The sequence below is a fragment of the Arachis stenosperma genome, chromosome 9, assembly GCF_014773155.1.
Source record: "Arachis stenosperma cultivar V10309 chromosome 9, arast.V10309.gnm1.PFL2, whole genome shotgun sequence".
Taxonomy (NCBI): Eukaryota; Viridiplantae; Streptophyta; class Magnoliopsida; order Fabales; family Fabaceae; genus Arachis; species Arachis stenosperma.
In genome coordinates this window covers 11,983,586-12,008,540 of record NC_080385.1, presented here as the reverse complement: position 1 = coordinate 12,008,540, position 24,955 = coordinate 11,983,586, and the positions used below count along the sequence as shown (strand labels likewise).

At 34.9% G+C, this 24,955-nt stretch overlaps 2 pseudogenes; both read left to right on the top strand.

The window, feature by feature from the left end:
* The first annotated feature begins 8,474 nt into the window (after window positions 1–8,474).
* LOC130949066 (LEAF RUST 10 DISEASE-RESISTANCE LOCUS RECEPTOR-LIKE PROTEIN KINASE-like 2.1) lies at window positions 8,475–11,805 on the top strand (annotated as a pseudogene).
* Window positions 11,806–11,821: 16 nt separating this feature from the next.
* Window positions 11,822–12,732, top strand: LOC130949064 (uncharacterized; annotated as a pseudogene).
* The last annotated feature ends 12,223 nt before the right edge of the window (window positions 12,733–24,955 follow it).

Genomic DNA, 24,955 nt, shown 5'->3' with positions numbered 1-24,955 from the left:
AGCTTTTTTTCCCAAATCCACTACATGGTGTGTAGGGTGTCCATGTACCTCAAACTTCTCGTATCCGGTGTCTCCAGCCCAGATTGGTTGCCATTGTCTAGATTCCTTCCTTAGCTTCTCCAGTCTGCTCTTGATAACTGGGAGAAGTATCCCCACATGATTATCCAACTTCACTTTATTTTTTGCTATCGTCCTCATTATGAACATCCTAACCTCTTCCAGCAATGTGATTATAGGCTTCCTCCTAGCTTCCTTAATCTTTGCGTTGAATACTTCGCATGCATTGTTACATATTGAGTCTAACTTTGGCTTGTGACTGAACTAAGATCTTGTCCAAGAATGTGTTGGCCATTTTTCTAGGTATGCCCATGCCTCAAGATTTAGCCGCTTCAACTTTTCCCTATGTTCCCTGAATTCCTCAAAGGTTGTGGCTCGTGCACAATCCCACAGCAAGCCTCTTAGCTCCAGATCTTTCCATTGCTTGTTGAAATTCCTCCACAAATGCCATACACAGAAACGGTGATGCACATTGGGCATCATGATGCGGTATTTTACAACCCACAAACTAATCGGCAAGTGCACCGAGTCGTACCAAGTAATACCTTACGTGAGTAAAGGTCGATCCCACGAGGATTGATGGACTAAGCAACAATGGTTAAGTGATAGGCTTAGTTAGGCAAGCAGAAAAGGATTTTGGATGTTCAAAGAGCATTAAACAATCGTGCAGAAACTAAAATAGTAAAGTAAATGGTTTGGAAATAAAATATAGAAGAAAACAGTTAAGGCTTCAGAGTTATCTATTTTTCCGGATTAACTTTTCTTACTAACTATTTTAATCATGTAGGATTTAATTCATGGCAAACTATATGTGACTAGACCCTAATTCTTTAGACCTTCCTAGTCTCCTCTAAAATTCATTAAGTGCCAATTCCTTGGCCAATTAATTCCAATTAGAAGGTGATGATCAAATTCTAGTTTATATGCCACAAGAATCCTAATTATACAAAATAAGGGGATTATATGTCACGTATCCCGTTAAATACAAACAATTAGAAATTCAGGATAATATATTTTCAATCTGTTGTTCAAGTAAAGAGCTTTTCTAAGTTTTACAAGAACTCAAATAGAAAGAGGGTCATACTTCCATTCCACCCAAATTCATAAAATAAAAAACGAAAACAATTATTGAAATATAAATCAAAACATGAATTAAATTAGAAAGATCAAATGAATCAATCCATACAAATAGACAGAGCTTCTAACCTTAACAATGGAGGTTTAGTTGTCCATGGAATGTAAATTTGTATAGAATTGGAATAGAATTCCCTAATGGAATCCCCCTTATGTAATCTCCTAATAGAAGAGAAGTCTCTCCTTTTTATAACTAATTCTAATTAATTTAAAATCTAATATCTAAAATTAAGATAATATCTTTTCCTATTTTAAAAATCAAATTTGAATTTAAATCAGAATTGACTAACTACTCCGCGTCTTGTAACGTATAGACCACTTGGCTTCACTGGATCCGTGCCTAACTTAGGTGCTAAAATGGGGCCCAGAAATCACCCCCCAGCATTTTCTGTGTTTTATGCACGTGGCGCATGTCACGCGTATGCGTCAGTCACGCGTATGCATCGATGGTCTTTTTCGCAAGTCACGCGGACGCGTCGGTCACGCGCACGCATCGATGTGCAATTCTTCAAATCACGCGTACGCGTCAGTCACGCGCATACGTCACCGTGGAAAGCTCCAAATCACGCGCACGCGTCAATCACGCGTACGCGTCGCTCCTCGCTGCTATCTCCTTTAATTCTTGAGCTGCAGAAACTCCATCAAATCCAGTCGAATGCTACCTAAAAAAAATAAAATTGCAAAAGACTCAAAGTAGCATCCATATTGGCTAAAAGATAATTAATTCTTTATTAAACTCAATAAATTAGATGCAAATTCACTAGGAAAAGATAGAAAAGATGCTCACGCATCACAACACCTCCTGTACAGCATTTCTGAGTCCCTGCAACACAGAGTGGATGCAAATAATAATTAACTCAGATACAGCAGAGAGAAGGGTCTAGAATACACAGTTATATTTTCACCATAATAGACCCTGACTTTTAATATTTTCACCATAATAGTCCCTGACTTTTAATACTTTTCAACATAATAGTCCCTGAGTTTGTATTAAACGCACCATATATGTCCCTAACTTTTGCTATCGTGCATCTAAAGTAGTCCTACTCACATATCAGCAAGCTTCTTACTTGATCCAATATATGATAATATAGTGAAGGCAACCAAACAGAAAACTAAATCAGAAGGGATTAGCAGCCATGTACCTTTTGCATATCAAAAATGAAACACCAACCATGTGTCTTGTAATCTCCCAAATCTGCGTGCAATAGTTCCAGGAACCATTTCCAGTTGGCAATGTTTTCAACTTCCACAATTGCCCATGCAATGACGTATATGTGGTGGTTTGCATCCTGCCCAATAGCTGATAGAATCTGACCTCCAAAGACAGTTTTTAGGAAAGCACCATCAAGTCCAATGAGTGGACGACATCCTGCCTTAAATCCATTCTTGCAGCCACTTAAACACACATACATTTTCTCGAATATGACATCACCGTTTGGCTGTGGGATAGTGCAAATTTGGACAGTTGAACCCGGGTTGGTCTTCAGCAGTGTCTCTCCATAGTCCCTCACCATTGCATACTGTGCCTTTTTGTCACCATATACAAGGTTTCTAGCATCAGATAGTGCCCTTGAGATCGAGTTCCTATTCAATGACAGATCATACTTGGTCTTGAAGAAGGTGTTTGCATCACAATGCCTAAAGTTGGGATACTTTTTGACTTTCTTCACCAGCTTACTAGCAACCCAGTTACGATTGGCTGCTCTATTCTTATCCTCCCTTGCACAGCTATGATCATCTCTGAAAGTCTTCACTTGCCAGCAAGTATCGTCTCAGTCCTTGGAAGCAAAGATAACCCAACTGCATTCTTTCACCTTGCAAACTGCCCTAAGCCTCTTCCTATCATTTTTATTGAATCGAATACGCCTTCCCTCCTGGATGGTGTACTCCCTAACAACCTCTTTAAAATCCCACTTCGTATTAAACTTAATTCCAACCTCTAAGTGAAACTCCCCGAACCTAGCCCCCTCTCTAAAAATGGAAACACCTCATCAGACTCGGTCACCTCTTCTAATTCGTCTTCAGAATTGGGTGGGATTTTCATCTCCAATGAATGCCAAGAGTTGGCACCATCAGAATTGGTCCCAGGATCGTATGCATCATAATCATCATTCTTATCACATCCTACTTTCCCAAAATCCACTTCAACATCAAAATTAATCTCCACATAAGCATCGTCATCAACACAAATATTCTCCTTCATCTTATTCTTTCCCTTACTCTTATCCTGTGAATCACTCTTATTACTTGTTTTCTTCTTACCCTTTACCTTACGTGAAGGAACAGGGTCCGCAACATATGAATCAGATGAGCTGTCTTCCCTTACTGGTTTATAGGGCTCATCTTCTGAACTATCATCAGAATTAGATGACTCCTCATCAGAGGACATCAACATCACTGGGATCTTGCTACCCTGCCCCCTTTTCTGAGCCTTTGTGCCTCCTATCCAAGCGGCAGACGACAGAAAATACCTCCTATGAACTTTTGTTTGATTTGGTTTCGGGGTGTTCTTGGCCTTCTTTTTAAGTTTTTTTTTTCAATTGGCACCTTAACAGATGCTTTAACCCCTTCCTCCCTAGGTCGACTCACATTAGCAGTAGGATTCTTTTCATCATTTGGCCTAGCACCATCGTGTGGGGCAGCTGCAACATTTTCCTTAACTTGCGTCCCAAGGTCCCTTACTTGATCATCAATGTATACCATAACCTCCTTCCCTTCTATCAGTTCAGGTGACGAAACCTCATGTTCAATGTAGATATCAACAAGACCCGCGTTCTGTGAACCCATCTCACACATCTCTCTTAGGTATGCATCACTCTTTAACTTCCTCAATCCCTCCCCTATGCTCTTTCCAGGTACAAGCCACCAGACTTCCTTCATTCTGTCATAACCAAGCTCCTTATAATAGTTTCTCAGGTAAAATACATCCAACCTATCCACCTCAACATCACCAAGGTAGTTTCTGTTGTCCAGATAGTAACCAATCTTTCCATCCACACCCTTTTCAAAAGTTCCTCCATGATGAAACATAATGTCTAGTACTTCATCCATCTGCGAGATAAGTAAACAAACAAATTAAACACATGCAACACTAACTTCTGACCATAACTAGAGAACCGTATCATTAGAGAAAATAACCCTTCTTGGATACATAAAAAAACAGAGCAACCCAAACCCCATGCTAACAGCGTAACCACAAAAAACCTAACAACATAGAAATCTAAAAAAAACACCAAACAAATATGAACTCTCCTTCAATCAACACACCACGTGAAGAGCCATCAATGAAAACCCAAAAAAAAATTTAAACATCAACTACACATTGTATTACTAACCTTGTTGTAGCTGATGATGACGATACCCTCTGCTTCAACAACTTCGTACCTGTGGTGTCCTTCCTTCTCCTGCCAATGAACTCAGTCAAGCACTAACCAGAACGTGCCCTAATGTCACAGCATTTTCTAGACGAAAGAGAGAAGAAACGTTTGAAGATAAGTAGGAGAAAGACTAACGAATGATCAACCCTCTCCCCAAGCAACCTTTCAATTCCCCTCCAAGGCAAAACAACGGCGTTCTGATTCATTAACACCATCCAGGCAAAACGGCGTCGTTTAAGGCTGCCTACGTGGACCAAAAGCAGCCAGCTCAGCGCTCCGGCTGCTGAGTCACGCCGAAATTGGGTGAAAGGACCAGGATTTCGTACGGAGCTCAATCTGAAGGGTGCAATTAGAGCATTTCGAAAGTCAGGGGTAACATTGGTGCACGGGCTCAATCTGAGGGACTATATTGGGGATTTACTCAACAAAATACATTAACAATGACAATTAATCATAGAGAACGTCTGAGGTATGCATCTAATAAATTATCTATAAGTGTGGATTCTAGGTGGACCATCCCGTTGTAAGATGTGTGTGGGGGACAAATTTTGAGAGATAATACCATTGTAGTTAGATGTCTGACATTTGTAGCACCTTTTCAAAAGTGTTCATAGGATGTAAGAAAAATTATGTTGTTAAGAAGGTTTTGAAAATTGGATCAGATCAAAGAATTCGACCGGATTAACTGAGAACTGATTTTTTAATCGGTCCGGTTGATCTTTAAAATTATTTTGCAAAAAATCAATGGAAAATTGGATGAATCTGCGGTTAATCGACAAATCGAATGAACCGGTCCGATTTTTCAAAGGCTCGATTCGCTATCCAAAAGGAAAAAAAACACCCAAACGGCAATGCAAAATCCCCCTCCTTTCACTCTCGCAATTTGACAATTCACAAAATGTAAATTCTATCAGAGAAGGCAAGAGCAACCCCCACAAATAGCTGCCACTCACCCTCTTCTCCTCGCCGTGGAACATCGCCGTCGCTCGGGGTCGCCCAACTTACCGTTGCACGTTGCTCATCTTGTCAGCTCGCCTCTTCAGTATCCAGCCTCTGCTCACCTCGTCGTTGCTCACCTCTATGGTAAGCACTCCTCGGCTCCTCTCCTCGTTGATGCAACTAGCATCGATCACCCACCCATGTCCCTCTATCTCCGGTTCGTCTACTTTGTCTCTGTCGCCGGCTCGCCGCCCAAATTGTCTCTCTGCTCGCCTCTTCATTCTCCATCGTGAGTGAGGTCGTTGCTTTCTTCTTCGACGTCGTCGACGATAAGCTCCTCGACTCTAACCTTGTCGTTCTTCCGTGACTCCCTGTATAGTCGCTATGGGTTCTTCAATTACTCTTAAATTAATTTTTAAGATTCTAAGCTAAATTTGTGTTCTGAGTTTTGAATTAGATTATTTATTTAATTTGTTAAATGCTGATATGATTTTGAATTCAATTTAATTTGGATTCTGAGTTTGAAATTGGATTCAATTTAGTTTTTGTTGCTGTTGTGTTTTTAGTTTAGTTTGGATTCAGAAGTTAGATTCATTTGCTAATTAATGGATTAAAATTCAAACTAAATACAATTATATGTTTTGACTCTCTTATATTCAACAGGTTTAAAAAATTGTAATTGAATTAAACTTTGTTTTGGCTCAGTTTGCTGATATGAAATGGATTCTTTGTTTAGTTTTTCCGTTTTTAAATTCTCTAGTTTTGGATGCTGAGTTTTCTATTTTTGGATTTTGAGTTTTATTGTTGAATGTTTGATTAGAAATCTTTGTTAAAATTTTTTGTAATTCTGAATTTTTTGTTGCTGGTGGTTTGAGTTTTTATGTAAGTTTGTATTCTATTTTTTTTTTTGATTTTTTAATATCATCTTCTAGGTTCTGGTCTCCAATAGCAAAAATGTATGTTATTGTTAAGTTATATAATTGAATTCATTGAAAGATACCATGAAAGATTGAGCCAAGAATGTGATTAGAATTGAAGAAATTGTTCTAAAAAGATGAACTTGCACAGGAGAATTATGCAGCAATAACTTATTGTTGTGCAAGAAGTCTTATAGAGAGTGAAAGAAAATTTGAGAATGAAAAAAAAAAATTTGATTCAATTATGATCTGCATGTCTTTTACACATTTACAAATATTTATACTAAGTCACTGTATTAATTCTATAATCTCTACATGTATATTGAATTTATATTGAATTTTTAATAATTTTATTGTATATTTAATTAAATCGATTTAATTATGATTTAATTTTGGTTGAACTATTAAATCATTGAACTAATTATTTAACCAGTTTAACGATCAATTCAGTTCTCACAAGCTTGTTAATCACAAGCAATTTTTTGTTTGGACGGAGTAATCACAAACAATTTAGATTAATGTGTATTTAACCCTTTTTTACCGTTGGACTTTACCGATAAGTGTTTTATGTTATTTTGTGGGCTGCTTAGTTAGTAGAATTGCATTGATTTTTTTATTTTGTCATGTTTTAATATTGTCGTTCCAATAATTCAATTGAACATTAGTCCTAACATCTTATTCTAAAATATTTAAAATGCCCAGAGTAATTGGCCATTTCAATCCCTAATGGTCCTGAGAACCAACCAGCTTTGTTGCCAATGTTGAAAATTCGTTCATTGTTTCTTCTTTGGCTATTGCGAAAAATCTCCTTGAATAATATAACATGCAACGAGAGCAGAAAATTTTCATTTAATTATTTGCACTACTTTTTTAAAACCAATCCTAGATCATAATAACAAACTAAATAAGTTTTTATTCTTTTTTATATCATCATCAAAAAACGATTTATCGTAACATCAGTTCAAAACTCCACTAATACTGTTAAAAATAAAATCGCACACGGTCATTTAATCGATTTTATCATTACATTATGTCACGGTTTAATATTCTATACTATATCAATAATTGATAATTTAAAATATTTTTTACCCGAAACAAAAACAAACAAAAGCACTAAAGTCAGTAAAAACTATTAATTTTACAACAGACATTGTTATAATAACAATCAATTGGTTTTAATTAAATCAATTATTTAAATAAGGGTTTATCTATCTTGTGTCCTAAAAGCATATATTATGATTATAAAATAAGTTTTTATTATAAATATAAAAAATTTAAGTTTTCAATACATTTAGGGTTAAATACGATTTTGGTCCCTAACGTAAAGGCCGAAAATTTATTTCGTCCCTAGCCTTTTTTTTCGCTACAAAATGGTCCCAAAGGTTCCAATTTGTTTTAAAATCATCCTTCGGACGAAAATACCCTTCTCCCTTTTTCTTCAAAATCAACAAAAAACAGGAGCTGAAGCTGAAGTTGAAGCTGAACTAGAAGCAGAAGAACAGCAGAAGAAATAACAACAACCAGACGCAGAAGAACAACAACAACAACAATGGATCATGTATACAGTTAACTATTAACAGAAATTCAATAACCTAAGCTAATTCTATCAAATCTAAACTAATTCAACAACAACAATTCAGCAGCAACTTTCATCAATTCAATACCCACATAAAATCAACTAACAGAAAATCAAAATTCAGCTAAACAAATCCAGAATCAAATCAAGGAACTAATACTAACCAAAAACAGAAATTGAAAGCAAAATGGTAACCTGGATTATGAAAATAGAAAACAAAAAAGAGGGGGACAGAAGAGACAGTGGTGGAGCACCGACGGTTTAGGCATGACAGGAAGGGACTGGAGGTGGTCGAAGAATGTGCTAGCCGAAGCAGAAGAGGTGGCCGGCCTAAAGGCGGTTGTGAGTGGCTAGAGAACTAAAAACAGAGGCTGGGCCCTGTTTCACTTGTCAAAGCCACAAAGAACTGGGAGTGGCCAAATAGAAGTAGAGCAGAGATGAAGTGCGGAAAGGAAATAGAAGAGGAATGTGATGGGTTCGCAGGCAGCACGGCGACGACAGGCTGGCTACAGCGAGGGCACAAAAAAAACGGGAGAGGGGAAAGAGAGAGAGAAGAAGAAAGAAAGAAGGACGAGGAAGAAAGAGGGGAGAGGAGCAGCAGCGACGGCGGTGGCGAGGATCAGTGGCGGTGGCCCTTCCCCTTCCCTTCCCCACCTTCCCTTCCACCTCTTCTGAACCAACTCCCCCTCCCTCCAGTGTGCATGATTCCCTTCCCCCTTTCCCCCTTATTTATGTTTTTGTTTTTTTTTTCTTTTTTAATTAGATGTATTTTTGGAATAAAAATTAAAATTTTGGTAAAAAGAACGATTTTAAAACAAACTAGAACTTTCAGGACTATTTTGTAGCAAAAAAAGGCCGAGGACGAAATAAATTTTCAGCCTCTATGTTAGGGACCAAAATCGTACTTAACCCTTATGGAGAAGTATACAAAGGATTCCTTAACAATGGTGGTCCTGTGGCTGTAAAGCTTCTTAAAGCTTGCAAAGGGAATGGTGAGGAGTTCATCAATGAGTTCATGAGTATTAGTAAAACATCTCATGTAAACAGTGTTGCATTGCTCGAATTCTGTCTCAAAGGTAACAAGAAAAAAGCTCTTGTCTATGAATTCGTGCCGAATAGATCGCTTGAAAAGTATATACATAACAATGATCCTGTAACCAATCCACCTTTGAGTTGGGAAAGGCTACACCGGATTGCGAAAGGGATAACTCGAGGGCTAAAATACTTGCACCGAGTTTGCAACACGAGGATTCTCCATTTCGACATAAAACCAAACAACATCCTCCTAAATAAGAACTTTAACCCTAAAATCTCAGATTTCGGGTTGGCTAAGCTGTGCTCAAAGACACACAGCATTGTCACAATGTTAGATGCTAGAGGGACAATAGGGTACATAGCTCCAGAAGTATGGAACAGACACTTTGGTGGAGCATCGCATAAATCTGATGTATATAGTTACGAAATGATGATTCTGGAAATGATGGGTGGGAAGCATAATAACACAAATGCTGAGGTAACTAGTCATTCTAGTGAGTTGTATTTTCCTCATTAGATATACAAGCATATTGAAAGTGACAAGAGTAGTGTAGCATGGCAAGGTGCTAGTATGAGCAATGAGGAAGGTGAGAGAGTGAGAAAAATGATCATTGTAGGGTTGTGGTGCATTCAAACAATTCCATCAAAAAGACCTCCCATGAGTAAGGTCATTAAAATGCTTGAAGGAAGCATTGATCTGTTGCAAAGTCCACCTAAGCATTTCAATTTTTTCCCAACTCAAACCAAAATGGAATCTTGTACAACTTCTTGCACTGATGATTCATTTTCCCCTCACTACAAAAAATAGTGTAATTATTGACGCCAAAAATCGACGGCCAAGTTTTCCATCGATATTTTTTGACGGCTAGTCGTTGATAAAATAGAAAAGAGGTGATTAGAAATAAAATATCAAAATCGATGATAATGTCGTCTATTATTTTGGCAACCTTCTAACCCCTTAATATTATCGTCACACAACTGACGAAACAGTAGTTGAAATTTTTTTCCCTTTAAAATCGACGGACTTGTGGTCTATTTTAATAATTAAAATATCGATGATTTTTGTCATCGATAAATTTAGACGATAGAGATTTCTTTTGTAAGTGAAATAGGCGGTGTAGATTTATTATATAAAATCGACGGCTAAAGTGTTGATTTTTATTTTAACTAAAATCGACGAAACAGCCGTCGATTTTTATCCAAAAAAACATCACTCCCTCGTTTGCTTCCCGCGTCCCTTGTTTCACTCATTTCCCCCAAAATTTAACCCCAATCCTTGAGACAATCAGGGTTCAAGGTAGTGAGGCTGCTTCTCCTCCAACGCCTAAGAGTAGAGAGCAGATACGGAGTCACGGTCACGGAGAGAGGCAGAGTGCAAAGCTTCTTCTTCTCTGACACCTGAGAAAACCTGCCATCCTCTGCCTGAGAGCAGAGCTGCTTCTCCTTCGCCAAGCTTGCCACCGCGCCATCCTCTTCATATAAGTTCCTCTCTCTCTCTCTCTCTCTCTCTCTCTCTCTCTATATATATATATATATATATATATATATATATATATATATATATATATCTATCACTTTATCACATTGTTATTTGTGAATCTACATGTAAGTTCTTCTTCCACAGATTCGTCGTTGCAACATCTTTGCCGATCAGCGTCGCTGTGAGCCCGTCGCCAGAGCACGTTGCCATCGTAGTTTCTTGTAAGTTCCTCTCTGTCTCTCTCTTTGATTATTATATTTATTTTTGTAATTTTTGTATCTACTATTTTCATTATGAAATTCTGAATTTGCATTTGTTAAACCTAATTAGCATAATCAATTCATCACATTACTTCAGCTCAACTAGTTTGTTAAACCTAATTGCGTTTGTTTATTTTGCTTTTGTTAATGTGGAATCTAGCTTGGCAAAACTAAATTATATTTTGAAATTTAAATCCCTTTCAATGCTGACTTACTAGACTGAATTGCACTGTAATGTTGATGAAATAGTTAATTAAAACAATTATTAGATAGAGGAGAAAATAGTGAAGCAAGAGGTTCTTTTAGCTGATCAATTTGCATGATACTAGTTATATAAAAGTAGGGTAAGAATCCGCAAAGAGAGTTGCAAGTAATTAATTTCATATTAGTATATATATAATGTAATGATGATAGTAGTATTTTGTCTTACAGCGTAGTCACGGTGGCTCAATTAATTAAAATGTGGTGGACCAAATAGTCTGATGTAAGTAAAGAATGCAAAACTTGCTGATTATGCAGACAGAGCTTTCACAACAAGTAAAATATTGGAGTTTTTGGACTACAACAAGTTTCCATTAGTGACAAAACTGACTGAAATGAACTCTATCAGTGTCTACTCAAGCCCCGTCAAGCTTCATGTTGCTATTATTTTCAGTTTCAACCTTAAATTAGATTTTCACTTGGTTTGAATTCTGTTATTTTTCTGTCTCTTTATTGGAGTTTGTGCTCACAATTTTTAAGTAAGGTTTAAAATTTCTGCTTAGAAAATGCACATGTTCTGCATATGTTATTATGAAACTCCACTATTTTTGTTGTCCCTGTAGGTTTTTGTCTTTGCCGATATTAACGACTTCAAGGATCTTCAAGATACAATTCAAGATGTTACAAGAACTTTCAAGTCAAAGATAGTTGCTCTTCTAGCCTACAATTGGAACATTCAAACTTTCCTTGCAATATGGTTTAGAGTTTTTAATCTAAGTCTTTCGTTCATCTGCAGATAATGTTTATATATGTTGATATATGGTGAGCCAAATAATGAAGAAATGGAGAACAGCCACATCAGAGGTAAGAATAATGTTGATGTTATTACTTTTGGGGTATAAAGGGATATGATTGATATAAAAATAGTTTTATGAGCCTCCATATATCAGTATAATTTTTTTGCCTTTTATTTTGTTTCTTCGTTTGGTTATAGCACTTTTATTTTAATTATACTGCTGTTGTTATATAGGGCTTTTTGATTTTTGACTGGGAGGGACTTGACCGTCTTTGCCATCCTCATGGATCAAATTATCCCTACTGCATTAAATCTGCTCCAATGCTGGAATTGACATGGTATAGATCTTCAACAAGTGGAATTTTTTACTAGAACTTTTTGAAATTGTTCATTTATTTAAGATTACATACAGGTAATGGTGGGTGTACAATTTGAACCATTCATTGAAGATTTGACCTCTCTTGTTAAATCGGGGGAAGTACCAATAAGCATAATTGATGATGCTGTTGAGCAAATTTTGAGAGTGAAGTTCGCCGCTGGTCTTTTTGAATTTCCTTTTTAGTGACAGATCTTTACTAGATACGGTTGGATGCAAGGTAAGAAAATAATCTCTTTGACCTTTTCTAAGTTGATTTTTATTTCATGATTCAAATATCAACATCATTGCAGGTAATTGTGTAAACTATTGCTGCTTAACTATGTCTATATTCAAATAAAGTCAAGTGAGCAATAGTTAGAAAATTAGTTCTAACTCTATTTACCCTCATTGTGTAGCAACATAGAGATCTAACACATGAAGCAGTTCGAAAGTCCTTGGTTCTGTTGAAAAATGGAAAAGATATTAGCAAACCTTTTCTTCCATTGGATAGGAAAGCAAAGAGAATCCTTGTTGCTGGGACTCATGCCAATGATCTTGGATTTCAGTGTGGAGGTTGGATCAATTATCATTTGTTTTAAGAGTAGTTGAAGGTTTGAAGATGGAGTTACCAAGCAATGTGGAAAATGTGCACACTGAAAGAGAAGATCCTTCTCGTTTCATCACACATAGAGCTAAAGATTTTGTTATTAGCATGAAGGAAATTGAGCATAGATTCTTTCGTGCTTTTGAATCTAGTAGAGAGGTTTCTAGGCTTCTAGAAGCTAACAAAATCATGGTTGGATATTCTGAATCCAAAGGTAATTTGCTACTTAATTTGAGTTACATGTTTAATGTCACATTGCAGAATTTTGTTGGTTAGTTGGTAACATTTTGAGCCTAATTATGAATCTAAGTGTTGATATTCAAATTGTTTAGGGAAGCCTTCTGCAATGGCATTGCTAAGAGCTTTTCGTTCTGTTTTCCATGGCAGAAAAGTGAGACCTCTTTTTAAAGGTAAGTTCTTCTTTCATTTCTGTGAATTGTGAAGTGAAACTCATTATATTGTAACATCTAAAATCCAAAATGAATATATAATCACCTAATAGACATACAAAAATGTCAAACTCAAATGCTAGAGTAATAAAAGATAAGAGCCATCTATCAATAAAGGGAAGCTTAATTAACACAAAATTTCTAATATTGAATTCATATTTTAATCAGAAAAATAGATTAATAAAATATCATACTCTATCTATTTTAAAGTATCTTTTTACGTTTTAGATTCATTAAAAATTATAACTATATTACATATATACAAAAAATTAGCCACCAAATAAATTATTTGTATAAAATATGTATTAAAATTAAGTTAGTATATATATTTAATATAGTTGAAGCTTTTAAGAATGCCATTATATTTAATCTTGGATGCTATCAAGGCAACAGTGGGAGCTAAAACTGAAGTTATTTAATCTTGTTGGTTAGTTGCTGAACAAATCCCAACATTGGTTATTCTGATATCCGGGAGACCTTACTCTTGGAGCCACAATTGTTGGAAAAGATTGATTCATTTGTTGCTGTTTGATTGACTGGTTCTGAAGCACTGGGAATTGCGGATGTTATCTTTGGTGAACATGACTTCAAGGGTCAATTACCAGTGACTTGGATTCGAAGTGTCGAATAGCTCGATCAACCAACCGATAGAGTTAGTTCACAAGAACCCTTGTTTCCTCTTGGTTTCGATCAATCAACCTGTTATCTAATATTCTGTAAATTTTATTTCTATATTTAAAAGTTTGTTTGTATTAATTGATTACTATTTTTTAAATAAAAAAATAATTAAAAAATATAGCTATTAAAATTGACGGCAGCGTTGTCGCTTTTAGTTGGTATCTAAATAATGAAATCGACGGCAGTTTTGTCGATTTTATTAAATCAAATATCGACAGAAATTACGTCGATTTTATATAATAATATCAATGACAATGTTGTTGATTTTATTGAATCAAATATCGACAAAATGGTGTCGATTTTATATAATAATATTGACGGCAAGGTTGTCGATTTTAATAAGTAGGTAAAATTCCCAAACTCATATTATAGACGAAAATAATGTCGATTTTATTAAATTATTATCGACGGCCAGGCAAGCCGTCGATTTTATTCGAATTTTAAAAAATCGACAAGCTTAATAGCGACCACCATCGCCGTTTATTTTGCCGTCGATTTAGCCATCGATTTTAACGATGTTTCTTGTAGTGCCTGCTTATTAGTATAATCATAGATAAGTTTTTTTTAGCATGTTAATAATTCACCTCTTTTATTGATTATGTGGTTAGGAATTTGATCACTACTCTTGGAAATATAGTATCAGTTTTGTAGTCAAATATTCATGTGGCATGATTATTATAGCATAGGATCTTTTATTATTTACATGCTACTAGTGTACGTTATTAATTAGTTTCTAATTATATATATATATATATATATATATATATATATATATATATATATATATATATATATATATATATATATATATATATATATATATATATATATATTCATGACATTTCATTGAAGCCCTAAAATAGTCAACCATAACTATACTGCATATTGTGGATTTGTAAATTTGTTTTAAGCCGAGTTGGATCTTGAAAGAGGTGTATACTGTTTAAATTAATTTTTTTTGTACATCTTGCATCTATATATCTGTTAAAAGACTTCTTGTTGATGAGTTGACATTTTTTATCAGTGAGTTTTGTCTTGTTAAGGAGCTGAGTTTTGGTTTATAGGTAAGTGTGATGTGAGAGTGGCGGTATTGATGAATTTGTCTCTGTTTTAATATAAGAGTGATAGACTCTGTAAAGTATTGTGTCATGTGATGTGATACCATGAGTTTAGCTTTTTTGCTTGTTTTATTTTGAAGCAACAAAATTATTTTTTGGTTTTTCACGGTATCTCCCAACCCGACAGATTAAGGACTAATCCGTCGCGGATCAAAACTCCGTTTAAAGGTTTGCTACGACTGACTAATATGTTGCTGCATGCACAAGGCGGGATTCCATCTCTCGACACTTGCTTCAGCGGAGTAGTGAATTAACTACTAGACCAATCCAACTAGGTTGAAGCAACAAAATTATAATAAAACTTTATGTCTCATGTTTAATCTCTAACAATATATTAGATACATGTATTTTGTATAATGTTCTTTCAAATTTTCTATCTCACTAAATAAATAGTAAATATTTGTCACGGTATTCATATCTATCATAGACATAGATGTGGACAGCAACTATACACAACTTTTTGTTCCCTGGACACTCAATCAACCTATTAAAAAAATAAAAAACAGATAAGATAAAATGATAGTATATGTAATTCTTTCACAATGGCCTTGGCATGCATTTTTAATTTGTCTATGATTATTATGTCTTGTTCTTTGTTTTTATATCAAGTATCACTCAGAAACACTAAACTACACAAATTTCATATTTTGGTTTTTCTTTTCCATCTAAGAATTACTAACCAAAACAGTGGTAATCCACAAAAATTAAATATGCTACGAAATTCATAAGAGATACGAATAATTTATTATAATAATCTCCAATCCATGTCCAAAACATGAATAAAATGTTTAATTATTGATTTCATACCAAGAACTAAAGGTGTAAGTTACCGAACCGAACCAAAATTTACCGCAAAATCAAGCCAAAATTTACAACAACCGATTAGAAAACTGAAAAAATCGGTTTTTTCTGATTTAAACCGATCAGTTCGGTTTGGTTTTTGATTGGCTCGATAGAAACCGAACCGAACCAAATCAAACCGAAGAAGTGTCTTAGTAATGGATTGAAATGGAAATTTTAGACTTAACAAATGTGTTTGTTTTATGTTTAGTTGTTGGAATGAGTTAAAATTGTGTTGAATTTGAATGTAATGTAATGTTATTTCAGTTTATTGATTGTTTTGAACATCATTTTACAGAGATTAATTTTCTATTAGTTAGGATTTAAAAATCGAAAAAACCAACCAAACCAAACTGCTTTTGGTTCGGTTCGGTTGTTGCACAGACAGCAAACCGATTGGTTGGTACTCTGTGAAAATCGAACTGATTGGTTCGGTTGATTTTTGGTCTAAAATCGAACCAAACCGAACCGATAACACCCCTACCAAGAACTACTAAATCATTCCACAACAATTATAATTTATTCCCATCAAACAAAACAAAGTAATAAACATCACCAATAATATAAGTTTGAATTGGTAATTATTATCCAAAGCCTGCATCAAACACACTAACATCTGCTCTTTCTTAAATTGGATCAGCAAAAAGGACAATTTGAGGATTGGCAAGAGTGTGTTCTTCAGGATCTGATTGAGCATTGTCTTGCTTGTCATCATCATGTGATAGTCTATCATTCGGGGTTTGAAGAGGAGTAGGGGCACTATTGACATTACAATCTTCTTTCTCATAACCTTCTTCCTCAGAAGACACACGCACAGGATTATCAACACTTGAAGGTTCCTAACTCTTGTTCTTCACATTCTTGTAAGTTCTTCACATTTTTGTTTCCAAGAAATAATTGTTAGTCATACTTATCAACACTCATCATGGCAAATTTAATACATGTTCTCAATGAAGCAACATAGTTTAATTTCATAAAGAGTACACAATCTTACTCTGATGGAGCATTTACTTTGTTATTGCTACATATTGTCTAACTCAAGAACAAATTACAGATATCTTCATAAAACTTTTGAAAATTTAACAATTTTATAAATTAAAAAAAATGCTCATAATACTTAATTCTACTATTTTGATTCAAGAGAGACAATGTTAAATTAAATCAAATTTTAGTTGAAATCATCAATACCTCTAAGAATTTTAAATTAATCAAACTTCTACTATTAGAAATTAAAAATTAAAGATCTTTGACTAGTCATAGATATTGCTTAGTTATTAACACAAGCGTATAAATTACTACAAATTATACCTTATAAACTTTTAGATTTATAGATATGATTTACTTATTATGACCAATTTGCAGAAATAAAATTCTCAATATATCAAAACTTATGTTATATATTATTTGAAAATAAAATTGAACGTGGATTCATTTCACGTATGATTTCATAATATCCTTTTACTAGTGAATAGTGTTGTTAAAATAATGACACATAAAAACTAGATGGAATGAAGGGAGTACCTTGCAATTGGTCATCTAACACTAGGGGAGACTTTAACATTCACATCATAATCAGAGTCTTCTTTATCATCGTTAGTTTTTTCTTCTTTCTCTTTCTTCTCCTCATTCTCGTCGTCCTCCTCCTCTTCTGACTCAGAAAAAAGAGGAGATGGATTTGCAATAAAAGGGCGTGATGACAATGCTTGTGAAGGAGTATTGTGACTGTTGTTCCTCTTCTTGAGATTCTCACGAATTCTTGATTTTATTCTTCAAGAACACAAAAACTCATTTAAAATTATTTAACTTTATGATTATTCACACGACGATATCTTTACCTAAAAATAATAGTCGAAAATCTTTAAATAATTACTCAATTAACGTTTCTTAAATCACAGTGAATTGAAATATATTTGATATATATACACACACACACACACACACTGGATTCTTTTTTCACCATACCTGGCATCAAAGTCATTAACGTAATCACGCATATGATGGAGGCTCTCCTGAGTCTCCCAAGTGTTTGATACATCCTTCCATCTGGCCCTATTTATATTTCACCAAATACATAATTGAAATATCCATTTGATAATGTGAGTCATCAAAAGCAATAAACAATAACAATATAGGTTAATAAAATCAAAGAAAAGTGTATTTATAATAATCATAAGCACTAACCATTTGAGCATGTACTGTGGCATACCCTATATATGACATTCCCATATTCAAAAATTTTGATTAGAGTTTGATCATGATAAACCAACGGATAACAATAATACACACCATAGTGACGAAGAATAATATATTAACATATAATAAATTAAAATAATAGAATTCGAAACTGTATCCATATTCATTAGATTCATTATTCTTAATAAGGTGACGAAGTCTCCAATCAATCACAAATACTATTTTTCTATAAAAAAAATTCAATGAACCCAAAATTAAAATCAGCCAAAAAAAACCTTAATCAATAATCTTATACATACAAATATATGTTATTTTACGTATTTTCACAAAATAATTAACTTTTAGAATAATCAAACATTCAATAATAAAATACGTAAATATGTTATGATAGTATAATTAAACTTTTTACAACAGTATATAGCTAATTTTTTTCTATGAATATCGAATATATATTCTTAATGATAGTTAACTAATAACTAATTTTATAACTTATTTGATTTTCTATATATATATATATATATCAATCAAAATATTGTAATAAGATGAAAGGAATATGCATATACCGATGGATTCTCTTACTGCGAATGGAGTGGACTTCATAAGTGCGATCACCAATCTCTTTTTTTGGCGGCATTGTTGATTGTTTTTGTAACACCCTACCATACAGAGTCTTATGCTTAAGTCATAATTCAGAGATGGCAAGGTATTACGACCTCTAAAATAAAAAATTTAGTACGTATAGTAGTATGAATGATTGGTTATAACTAGGAGCCTTTGTAGAAAAAGGGATAAACAAAAACCGCAACTCAAAAGCGCAACACTCCGATCGATAACGCAACGAGCAAGGATAAACCAACGCGAGATTATATATATACCAAGGAGTGTCAAAAACAGGAATATCAAGACTCGAGATCCGGCTGCGAAGATAACCGGTCCGAGCATAGCAATATATACATATGATAAAAATAAGGAAAACCCCAAAGGAAACCCAAAGGGACACAAATACATAAAACCTATTCTCCAAAATCCCCCATAAGAGGAGTCATCACAGTTCGTATTATTTAATGGAGATAAAAGTATCTAAGCAAAACATATAAACCAAAACATAGTCCCGAGAACAAAGGATCTTCGCAAATCTAGAAGTCTCCAGCATGCCTCAGCGGAAAACCTCACGTCCTGCATCTGAAAACCACAAAATCCGCATGGGTGAGAACCAGAGGTCCCCAGCATGGTAACAGCTTCCACATATATAATACATAATAATAGAAGAAAGCCAAAGGCAAATCCTAGAACTTCCTCCAGATAATATCAAAGCTTATAAACAAGCTAAACCATATAAGGGCATCTGACTAAAGATTCTTCAGTATAACTAATACTTCCCTTTCCAAATCCTTCAAACCTCCCAACCACCAACAGGAGTATATTATAGCAAACACAGTTATATCAGACAAAGGATATACAAATAGGAGCAGTTAAGACATTTAGACAATTAGCAAGTAATATGCAGTCAAATAGGCAATCTCAAACAATTCACATAGTATGCATATGATGAATGCCTGTCCCTAGTGGCCGATGATATCATCTTGTCGGTTATAGAGCCAACCCGACAAGTCCTGGTCGCTAACCATTGGACTGTCCCTCTGTCGCGCATCCCCAACTCGAGTTATACTCGTTATAAACTTGATCATAAACATGATCCATATCCATCACCCTCACTGGTGAATATTTCGGGGGCGAGCTCATCCGGGTCTTTCATAGTGCCCGGCCACACTTACGACATAGGGTCACCAGAGTATCAAGTCTCAACCTGGAGCACGTGGTGGCTAGCCACTGCTACTACCCAAGGAAACTCGTATCTCCGATAGTGGAAGTGCAAATCACAATTATCAATAATTCAGCATAAACATGCATGAATCCTCATCCATGGATCAACATCCATATCAGCCATTCCGGCTCACGGTTAAATCCATAACCAGCCAATATTCATAGCATACACAGCTATTCCGGCTCATGGTTCAATCCAGAACCAGCCAATATTCATAGCATACACAGCTATTCCGGCTCACGGTTAAATCCATAACCAGCCATTCCATTAACAATTACAGCCTTTCGGCCCATGGCATAACAAGCACTTCCACCACCATCCTCCGTATCTCACATAATCATCTTGATCCTCATTGATCATTCATTTTTCCCTTGCTTCACTCGCAAGTTACTTCATTCACTAGCCCCTTTCTAATAGCTAGGCATGTCATAATGATTTAAGACATAAATGGTGAGATCGAAGACTTATAAGTATGAGATTTGGCTTTTAAAACACAAAAATCAACTTTGGGATGAAAACAGGGCCACGCGTACGCGCACTCCACGCGCACGCGTGGATGGCCTCAAAAACTCATCGACGCGCAAGCGTCATGCACGCTAACGCGTGGATTACAAATTTGCCAATCGACGCGCACGCGTCAACCACGCGTACGCACGGGTGTTCTCGTGCCCCAGGCACAACACTGGCACAGTTTTGGCATAACTCTCTGGAAAATGGCTGGGCATTGGGTGCAGCACAATCGGCGCGCCCGCGCACATCACGCGCACGCGTGGATGGCGCTTTCTGGAAGATCGGCGCGTACGCGCCAGGTGCGCCCACGCGCAAGGGGTCATTCTGCTAAAAATTTTCTAAGTTAAAAGCTGCAGAATTTCACAGATTTAAACCCCAATCTTCCAACGGACATAACTTCCTCATTTTAAATCGTTTTTCACCCGTTCTTCGAACGGTATGGACATCCCGGATCCAATTTCATTTCTAAACAGATTTGGTACAAAACGGGGATTCGTAGTCCAAGTTATGTCCCGTCAAAGTATGCCCAAAAACCATATTTTCATACAAAACCACAATATGCCATCTTCAAAACAAACCATTTTCAACTCTTTTCATAATCAATCAAAACATGCCAATTTCATCCCTTTTCTTTGAAATCAATCAAAATGTATCAAATTCAACATCAAGCCTCCTCAACTCACACATTGACACATTACCACAATATACAAAATCACTATCTCATCATTTTAGCCCACTTCACCCAAGTGGCTCAAACTCAAACATATTGACATATCATATACTATTCCTCATGCCAATTTTCAACAACACCAATTCCGATAACTCATTATTGTACACAATCAACATCATACTCACCATCAACATGGTTCAACCCACAATTCAACCATAACCAATCATCAAGCATATATCACAACATGCATATTTCTCATACATCATACCACCAAGGCATCAATAAACATCATCACATATATGACCACATCATATATCTCAATTATTCAACAACATCAACAATTCAATGCCTATCTTAGGGCCTCTAGCCTAAGTATTTTCTACCACATTACATATTAGATACGGGAAACCGAAACCATACCTTAGCCGAAATGATGGTGCGCAATATCAGTCAGCCATAAACCGCCAGTTACTGGATCTAATCCTCCACGAAAAGTAAGAAAATCCGCGTATTTTGACCAATTCAAGGTGAAAAATGGAGTTGCTCCCTCGGCAAAACTGGGATAAAGTTGAGCCAAAAGATCCCGATTCAAGATAAATTCATGAGGAAGTGGAATCTCCTTTGGATCTACTCCAGCATTTAAAAATTTCCCAAGCTCCACCGGAGCACTTCCAAACCACTTATCCACAAGCTCTCAAGGCCTCAACACCTCCAAGAACAGATTTTTCACCACCAAACCCTTTCCAAGCTTTTCAAAGTCACCAATCAAGCTCCAATATCCACACATACACAACCTAAGCCACAACCATCATACCCATACACAACATCTCAAAATCCAAGCATCATAAAATCACAAATTACACTAGGGTTGAGAGTCTTACCACACCCAAGGTCCAAGGAGACAAGATTAACCTTCTCCTTCAAGAGAGTTGGGTCCTATAACATCAAAGAACCCAAAATCTCAACATTTAACCCATGAAACTCGAAATTAAGGGCTGGAATTTCGAACAGAAACTTGTGGCTTACCTCAAGATTAATTGTATGGGTTTTGTAGAGCTCTCCGCGGTGAACGCGTGGCCGCAAACGGAGCGGCAATCGGAGCTCTAGATCAAAAGTTATGGTGATTTGAAGATCAAGTGAGAGAAAGAACTTGAGAGAGAGTGTTCTTCCTCCCCTCTCTTCAATTCAGCGTGTTTGAGTGTGTTGTGAGGAGAGAGAGAATGCTGAAAACTAGGGTTTTAGTCTAGTTATGTTGGGCCAAGGGCCCACTTTGGGTCCGGTTGGTCCGGTTTGGCCCGTTCGGTCCAATCTTGGTCCGAATTCCATAAAATTGGTACCGAAATTCTCGTCTCAGTCTCCTCTATCACATTTAGCCATAAAAAATCACATTTTAGACTTTCTAGAATAAATTCTCATTTATGGGTTAATTAGCCGTTAATTAATCGGGTTTTACAGTTTTCACTCACTTTTGAATAAAATATGACTCACCAATAATATATATATATATATATATATAGACACCCTTTTAATGCGTGAATTTAGCACTTAATAAATTTAACATCTAATGCATTTTTTTAACTTTGGTAATATTTATATATAAATATTATTTAATAAATGTGTATCTTTTCTCTTTTGTTACTTGGCAATTTTTTAAATGTATTTCTCTATCCTCTGAATTGTAGATATGCATGGATGCCAAATAAAGAAACATATATATTTTTTACTTATTTAAAAATGTCAAAAGAATTTATCAAATAATTCATCCCTTAATAAGAGAAAAACGTGTTGGAATTTATTTTTGTTATTCTGTTCCATATATAACAAAATCATTTTCATAAGCTTATAATATAAGATTAGAAAGATATGCATGAAAGGTGAAAAAGGTTATAGATTATGGTGTATAAAAAAGGTAGGTTTTTCTAAGATTATTGCCAGCAAAAATGTCTTTTTTGATAAGGCTGCGGTAATGGTAACCTCAGAAACAAAATTTAAAAAGTTAATCAGGTAGATACAAATCATAATGTCTAGAAGTAGGCAAACTAGATATTGACAATGAGAAGGTAAAGTCAGAAAAAGAAAATCAACTTAGTATTTCAAATACTGTCCAATCTAATATAAAACAACAAGATAAGTCAGATGATAAAAATAATAGAAAAACAAGAGAAGAAGAACCATACGTATATTAAATAATTCTAAAAAAATTTAAAATTTAATGTATTTTAAAATATATTAAATATAATTTTTGTATAAATATCAAATTAATAAAAAATAAAAAATAAAGAAACACCCTCTTCTTTCTTCAGGGAATATGCTCATCCTCCAATGAGTAGGGTCATTGAAATGCTTGAAGGAAGCATTGATCTGTTACAAAGTCCACCTAAGTCTTTCAATTTTTTCCCAACTCAAACCAAAGTAGAATCTTGTACAACTTCTAGCACTGATAATTCATTTTTCCTTGCTGATTAGTATAATAATAGATAAATTTGTTTAGCACATTAATAATTCACCTCTTTTATTAATTATGTGGTCAGGAATTTGATCACTATTCTTGAAATTATAGTATTACCTTTGTAGTCAAATATTCATGGCATGATTATTATAGCAGAGGATCTTTTATTATTTACATGCTACTAGTGTACGTTATTAATTAGTTTCTAATTTAATATATATATTACTAGATATCTTTCATGACATTTCATTGAAGAAGCCGTACAATAGTCAACCATAACTATATTACATAGTATGGATTGGTAAATTTATTTTAAGCTGAGTTGGATCTTGAAAGATATGTATAATGTTTAAATTAATTTTGTTTGTATATCTTGCATCTATATCTGTTAAAGACTTGTTGATGAGTTGACCTTTTTTTATCGGTGACTTTTGTCTTGTTAGGGAGGTGATAAGTTTTGGTTTATAGGTGAGTGTTATGTGAGAGTGGCAGTATTGATGAATACTTTGTCTCTGTTTTAATATAAGAGTGATAGACTCTGTAAAGTATTGTGTCATGTGATGTGATACCATGAGTTTAGCTTTTGTTGCTTGTTTTATTTCGAAACAATAAAATTATTTTTTGGTTTTTCACGGTATCTCCTAACCCAGCAGACTAAGGATTAATCTATTGCAGATCGAAATTCTATTTAAAGATTTGTCGCTAGCTAATACGTTGTTGCATGCACAATGCGAGATTCTATCCCTTGACACTTGTTTAAGTGGAATAGTGAGCTAACTATTAGACTAATCCAACTAAGTTAAAGCAACAAAATTATAGTAAAACTTTATGTCTCATGTTTAATCTCTGATAATTCATTAGATACATGTATTTTGTATAATGTTTTTTCAAATTTTGTGTCTCACTAAATAAATATAAAATATTTGTTACGGTATTCATATTTATCATAGACATAGACATAGATGTGGACATCAACTATACACAATTTTTTGTTACCTGGACACTCAATCAATCTATTAAAAAAAATAAAAAATAGATAAAATAAAATGACAATATATGTAATTGTGTCACAATGGCCTTGGCATGCATTTTTAATTTGTCTATGATTATTATGTCTTGTTACTTTGTTTTTCTAACAAGTATCACTCAAAAACACTAAACTACACAAATTCTATATTTTGTTTTTTCTTTTCCATCTAAGAATCACCAAGAAAAACAGTGGTAATGCACAAAAATTAAATATGTAAGGAAATTTATAAAAGATACAAACAAGTTATTATGATCATCTCTGATCCATGTCCAAAACATGGAATAAAATGTTTAACTATTCATTTCAAACCAATAACTACTAAATCATTCCACAACTACGGTAATTTATTCCCGTCAAACAAAACAAAGTAATAAACATCACCAATAATATAAGTTTGAATTGGTAATTATTATTCAAAGCCTGCATTAAATCCACACTAACATCTGCTCCTCCTCC